We start from the raw sequence: 7,451 nt of genomic DNA on the forward strand, positions 1-7,451 counted from the left end.
TTTGTGTCTTTTGGGTAGATACCTAGGAGTGGGATTGCTGGGTTATATGGAAGCTCCCTAGCAATTTGAGGAACCTCCAAGCAGTTTTCCATAGTGGTTGTAGTAGTTTGCATTCCCACCAGCAGTGCAGGAGAGTTCCTTTTTCTCCACATCCTCACCAACATTTGTTGTTGCTAGTTGTTTTAAGATGTGCCATTCTCACTGGGGTGAGGTGGTATCTCACTGTGGTTTTAATTTGCTTCTCAAAGGAGACATTTTATACTACATCTAATGCCTCTAAGCCCATTTGTCTGTTCCAGATGCACCCCCTTCCCTGTTCCGGTATCAGTCCGTGTCACCATGTAGAGTACACCACAAACAGAGCCCTGGACAGTGCTGCCTCTTCCCCTTATATGAGCATCTTGAGAACTGCATCCTGGGAAACCTCATCTACATTCAATTTGTCTTCTCTTTGAATAGCTTTCAATTCATATAATTTCCTTTTTCTTAGGCTGTTTGAATTCATTGTCAAAGTAAAATTTCGTGACACTGCATGAATGTTTCAGTCATACACAGACATCTAGAATTTATAGCTTTCTATTTAAAAGACAGAGAGAGAAACTGTCTTAACCTAGACAGACCCCTCTGGCTGGCTTGTCCTCCCCCTTAAATGCAAACCTTGTGTTCCTCCAGATGGCCATGGAGTAGCTCCCTTCCGGGGTAAGGTGTCTGTAAATGAAACCAAACATTGACTTCCATGACAATTTTCAGTGTAGTCATATTTGTCTGGCTTCTTGTCTTTACACTGCTAATTTCTAGTCCCTGACATTTAGTTACCAATGGGCATCAAGTAGTAAAGCAACCTGGGCTTACAGGCAAGCCTTGAGTTCAAGTTCTGACCCCTCTCTGTCATAGTTCTCTACGACAAAGTTCTCACCATGCCCCATAGTCACAGTGGGTCCTTCCCATCCTAAAATAATAGTTCTTCTACAGTACCGTCACTGGCCCTGGCAGGCCGATCACCGCTAGAGGGTCTGAGTTGGCTACTGAGTGACTGGCTGACAAATAACCATCACCCATTGAACAGCTACAGTTTCCTCTGCTTATGTGTGGTCAGCATGAAATATTCCACTTCTTTTGGGGGTTGACCAGAAGTTCTACATCTAGAGAAGCTGCTCTTCAATTCTGTCCAACAACAGAGGGAGGATCTGGCTTTTCTCTGACTTGAATCGAATGGTGTGGCCTGTATCTTGTTAAGGTGTGAAGGATGCCTGCTGGTCACTTAATTTACTTCAGATGGAGCCATCCCATTTGTGGGGATGATTTGTTTGAGAAAATAATTTGCTAACTGAAAGAAAAGAAATTATGAAGAAAGGCAAGAAGTTTCTCTTCTGTCCTTGCACTGTTCACAGGGCTGGTCAGCCAGACCATTAACATATATTCTACAGATGAACTTTTTTTTTTTTGCTCAAAAATTTTGCTTTGTTGTCATGGTGATTCCACAAGGCCAGGTCCCCTCTCTGGTCACAAAGGATCCAACTTTGTTTAAAGGAGCACATATGAATAGCCACTTTTTAAAGCTGAACTTCTGGTAAAGTAGCTATGGGCATTAAACCATTGACCAGATAATGTGCTGGTTCACTAAAATATATTTACTGAAAATAAAAGATTGTTGGTGGTTGTGCCAACACACGATGGCCTACAAATATCCTTTAAGGCATATAGAATAGATGGGATGAGAGAAGGGGTTCACTGTTGAAATGCAATTGATGCTGTCAGCCATTTTTTGAGTGGCTAGCAAAGATATGAGACGCTTCCCGTGACCCTTCTAACATCTTGTAAATCGCCTCTAATCCATATGCGAAACCTGATGAAGTGAGATATGCCTCAATTCCTTCATTTATTTAGCAAACATTTATGGAAACCCTCTAAGGTGGCAGGACGCTAACTAGTACTGAGTGCTGGTAGACAAATAAGTCTAAGAATTCAATGAGCTCCATAGTCAGCACTAAAAAGACTCTTAAGCACAGTAAGATAAGTGATATGATAATAAATATCTATTCACTCAATTTGGAGGTCAAAGTTTACTGTCACAGTGCCCAAAGTAGAGATGATAATAGTTATCATAGACATTTATTTATTTATTTTTTTTTTTGAAGACTTACTGTGAGCCCATGACCTGCAAGGGAGGCTGGGAGCTACAGTCTTTGCTGAGCAGCCATCACTCCCTGAAGCCCTGGTGTTTCTATTACAAAGAAGCACAAAGGGAGATCGTGGGCAATAGTTTGTAGTTTTTGTAGTGCCATTTTTTTCTTCCAGTTTCCTTGAGATATAATTGACATATAACATTATATTATTTTAGGGCATACAGCACATTGATTTGACAGGTTAATATTGAGAAATGATCACCACTAATAAATGCAATTATATCCATCGGCTCATGGTCACAATTTTCTCTTCTTGTGATAAGAACATTGAACTTTCCTAACCACTTTCAAATACACAATAGAGCATTATTACCCACAGTCACCATGCTGCCCATGGCACCTCAATGATTTAGTTATTTTATAGCATAACGTCTGACCACCTTAGCCCCCCTCCTCTGACTCAACCAATCCTTTGTCTGTTTCTATGAGTTTGGATTTTATAGATTTCACAGCTAAGTGATATAATACAGTATTTGTTTTTCTCATTTCATTGGCTTTATGCCCTTAGGGCAATCACCATGCTGATACAAATGACAGCTTTCTCACCTTTTTGTAACAGTATTCTGTTAGTGTGTATATCCCACAACCTCTCCATCTACTTATTCATCAGTAGACACAGGGTATTCTATATCTTGAGACTTGTAAACAACACTGCAATGAACATGAGGTAAAAATACCTCTGTAAGGGCCCTCCCTGGTGGCGCAGCGGGTTAAAGCACTGCACTGAGAAGCTTGAGCCACTTCCTCATGAGTTCGATTCCCGCCTGCCCCGGAGGTGACTACATGGCGTGGCAGACCTCTCCTGACCCGCCCGCTGCTCCCCTCAGCAGTGTACTTCGTCGATCTGCCTGTTCTGCTTCCCACTCTGTCTCTGGTGAATTCTCTCACCCTCCGCATCTCTGGCCTGTACCCCAGTTCTGTATGAATAAATAAATCTTTAAAAAAAATACCTCTTTAGGGTAGTGATTTCATTTCCTCCAGTTATGTATACAGAAGTGAGAATTCTGGATGACACGGTAGTTCTGTTTTTAATTTTTTGAGTAATCTCCATATTGTTTTCCATTGTAGCTATAGCAGTTTACATACACATCCTTGCCAACATTTGTTATCACTTTTTTTGTTGTTGTTTTTGATAGTCATTCAAACAGGTGTGAGATGACAAGTTATTATGGTTTGATTTGCATTTTCCACTTTTTCATATGCCTGTTGGACATGTGTTTGTCTTCTTTGGAAAAATCTCTGTTTATATACAAGGCCCATTTTCAAATATCAGATTATTTGATTTTTCTCTTGTTGCTGTTGAATTGCATGCATTTTCAAGATATTTTAGATATTAACCCTTCATCAGATACATTATTTGTATATATATCACACCTCATAGGTTTCATTTTCATTTTGCTGATGTTTTCATTGGTTCTGCAGAAGCGTTTTAATTTGATGCATTCCCCCTTGTTTGTTTTTATTTTGTTGTCTTTGATTTTGATGTCAAATCAAAATAATAATAATAATAATTGCCCAGACCAGTGTCAGTAGACTTACTAGCTGTGTTTTTTTTTCTAGATTTTTATGAATTTTGATCTTATGTCCAAGTCCTCACTTCATTTTGAGTTGGTTTTTGTGTATGGTGTAAAATAGGGGTGGCACTGAACTACTGGATCTTTCTATGGGTCTCTCTAAGATGGAAAGTTAGTCCTGAGAAATAGTGGGAGCCACATGACACATCTTAAAAAGTTGTACAGTTGTTCTTGTTGAACATTAACTATTAAGTATATTCTTTATGATGTTATCCTTCAACTATAAATAAGAATAATTAAACTTACTACTAAAAAATATCAAATTAAAAATGGAAATGGCCAAAACCATTTCCATATGTAAGAATGTCCTTATGCTTTTTAGGATAGGTGAAGTGAAATCATTGGATATCTACATCTGACCTTCATATTGTTCAATTGAAAGATGTAAATGTGTGTGTGTGTATGTATGTGTGTGTGAGTGTGTGTGTGTGTGTGTGCTTTCACACATTTGTGTGGGGGGTATGAAGGCAGAAGGAATGAGCAAATAGGCAAAATGTTGACCATTCATTAAATTGAGGCAGTATTGTACTCTGCTTTCAGCTTTTCCAAGTGTTTACAAAACTTCAAGGAGAAATGTTCCACACAGCATGCTAAACAGAGGACCTACCTAGAGAAAGGACAAACTCAGTCCTTTCTGAGGGAAGGGTGAATTCAGGAGTTTCTCAGCAGACGTAATGGCTGGAGGTGAAAAGCACTATGTGTTGACTCCTCCCAGAAGCCCTGTGGGGGCACCCCACATATACTCCACTCTCTAGATGAAGGAATAGAGATGCCAAAGGCCAGGTGCTCACGGCCGTACATGCACAGCCGTGTCGCAGCTCCAAGGAAGTCCATTCACAAAGTCCATTTCCTGAGCCAGGAAATAGTGTGGAATATCCACACTAATAAGGAGTAGATCTGGAAATTAAACTCAGAAAATGGTCGTAGAACTCATGTCCTTCACCTCTGCCGGCGGGTCCACCTGCCTAAGAAACAAGCATGGAGCACTAGTGGAGAGGAATGAAATGAGAAGGCACTGGCGGCTGATTGCAGAGACCTCTGGATCCTCTGATCAACATTGTGGGGCTTCATGTGAAGAGTAAGGAAACTCTTTGAAATATTTTAAGCTGAGACATATGTCAAAGAGATCACTCCTGTGCACAAGGTGTATAGGGGAATAGGGAGGAGCAGAGAGAATAGAAGCCAGTAGACCACTTAGAAGACCACTGCAGAAATCCAGACAAGAAATAATGAAAAGCTAATTCAAGGAAGTGGAAGAGGAGGGGGAAAATGGCAGGAAGTGTGAAGAAGACAGGAGAAGAGAAAGCAGTGAGGAAGAATTGATAGGATTCAGGATCCATTGGCTGTGGAGGGTGAAAGAAATGTATCAGTAGTGATTTTTACTATTTTTGATGGTGCTAACAGGGTGTTACGATTATGAAAGATACTGTGGAGGTAGAGCAGTTTGGAGGGAAAGGTGGTAACTTAATTTTTTTTTAACATTTTTTAATTTCATGTCTGATTCTTTCAGAAGTCTGGGGGTAGGGCCTCAATATCCTCAGTGCCTAGCACCCATTCCAGTGCAGAGAAGATGCTCAATAAATATTGGAATAAATGTTGGACGTGTTGAGTATTTGAAGGAATAAGTTAGAGAATCACTTACGATTTTAAGAGTAGAAGGAAGTGCAATGGTTATCTGACCACTTCTATAGGGATGTTTGGATTTTCTCCTCAATCTTCCCTCACCTGTCCCCCAACACTCTCAAGTACATTTCTGGGTCTTATTTGTGTTACTTCTGTCCAGATGTATTAACTAGACAGAGGTGAATCTTATCTTAGATGTTATCAGTCCCCCCCCCCCACCAACTAATATCCTCAACTATGAGAATCTGTATCCTAAAAATGAGAAGTGACACCATAATGGGATTAATGAATAAGCTAATTTAAGGGGCTTGTTAAGTCATAGGCTTTGAACAGACTAGAATTAAATATTACAGGCCATTCAGTGGTGACATTGGAAAGCTATTCACTTAGTGAAGAAAATGTGTTCTCTGAATTTTCAGCAAATTGGGGTAAAAAGAGAACCACTGAGCTTTAGTATATGCCCCTTAGAGGTTTCTTTCTAAACAAAATGACAAATTCTGGAAGGATCTCTGGGGTGAGCCCTACAGATAGAAAGCAAAGCACCTGCTGAACCTCACCCCTTAGTCCACCCTCCCCCCACCGCTGACCTTGACCAGCCTCAAAGGAGACAACAGGAGCGGAAGGGACACAGGGCCTGAGCTCTTTGTTGCCTTTGGAGAGCCTCTCTCTGCAGAAAAACAGGGACCAGGAACTTAAGGGCAAGGTTTGCTTCTTTCAAAAATCTTCCTTATTTTCCATGTACACTGATGTATGCTACTTAATTAAAGTAAGTTGACATTCTAGGGTGTTTTCTTTATTGGCATACTTAACACTTGAGTTTCTGATAGGCTGGAAAGTAGGGTATTATCAAAAAAGCTGGCAAACCCTGGCTGAGTTGTGTGCATACTTTTAATTGAATTCTCATTTTATTTTTAACTTCTAGAACAGATGGAGTCTGGATACCAAAACAATCCCACTCTTCAGCAAGTCTTTGAAAATGAGGGCTTGACTGATCCCATCAGTCATTTGATCAGTGTTTACAGATCACCTACCCTGTGCCACATGCCAGGCTGGGGAGAAGAGCTATTTTTGTTCAACTCTAGCTGTAGTGGGAGCAGCATTTCAGAGGTCTCAGTGGATATCGCTGATGATCACTGCTGAATTCTAAATAGGCTTAGGATGTGATGACCAGGTAGAGGAAGAGACAGACGCATTCAAGAGCGGTGTTGTGGGTGACTCCACTGGCTGTGGCCGGACTTGCGAGGCGAGTGAAGGAGCCCGGCACTGCTCTCTATGAGCGGTGCTTGAGGAAGGAGGAGGGAGGAGGTGCCAAAGAAACGCCTCACGTGGGCCCACACAGCTGCACAGCAAATGGAGCACAGAAGTGAGAGGGCCAGCCCCGCTCTGCGGAACAGGTGGGGAGAGGAACTAAGCTGGTGACCCAGCATTATCTCAACAGAGCCACAGCTCTGGACAAAGACACAGCAAGTAAGATCCTCTTATTCAGCAACTATTTCCTGGGACTTACCGAGTTGGCAAAGAAAGTGTCTGCAGCACCCAGCGCGGTGAGCCCACCTGGCCAGTCAGCACAGCTAGAGCCACAGCCCTGTTCTTCTTGCGTGCCCTGTCTCCTCTACCCTTCATCAGATCCTGCGACTGTTTACAACTCAGCAGTGGCTGCCAGTGATTTCCACTGCGTAGAGCTTCCCTCCGCTGGACAGCAGCACGGCCACTGGGGCTCATGCTGGAGCTGTGAGGGACCAGGGCAGGGTCTGAGAATGAGCAGGATGCGCCAGTCTGCTTGCTTAGGTCTCACAAGTTCTGCAGGCCCCTCACCCCTTACCTGTGTCCTGCTCTTGCGTCAGGCTCTTTTTTTCTTTATTTAAAAGATTTTATTTATTTGTGCATACAGAACTGGGGTACAGGCCAGAGGTGGAGGGTCAGTGGAGGACCCACCAGAGACAGATTGGGGAGCGGAACAGGCCAACTAAGTGCACTGCTGAGGGGAGCAGCGGGCGGGCCAGGAGAGGTCTGCCACGCCATGTGGTCACCTCTGGGGCTGGGATCAAACTCACGCTGCAGCCGCTTT

Source organism: Condylura cristata, unplaced genomic scaffold (genome assembly GCF_000260355.1).
Source record: "Condylura cristata isolate star-nosed mole 26May11 unplaced genomic scaffold, ConCri1.0 scaffold00025, whole genome shotgun sequence".
Lineage (NCBI taxonomy): Eukaryota > Metazoa > Chordata > Mammalia > Eulipotyphla > Talpidae > Condylura > Condylura cristata.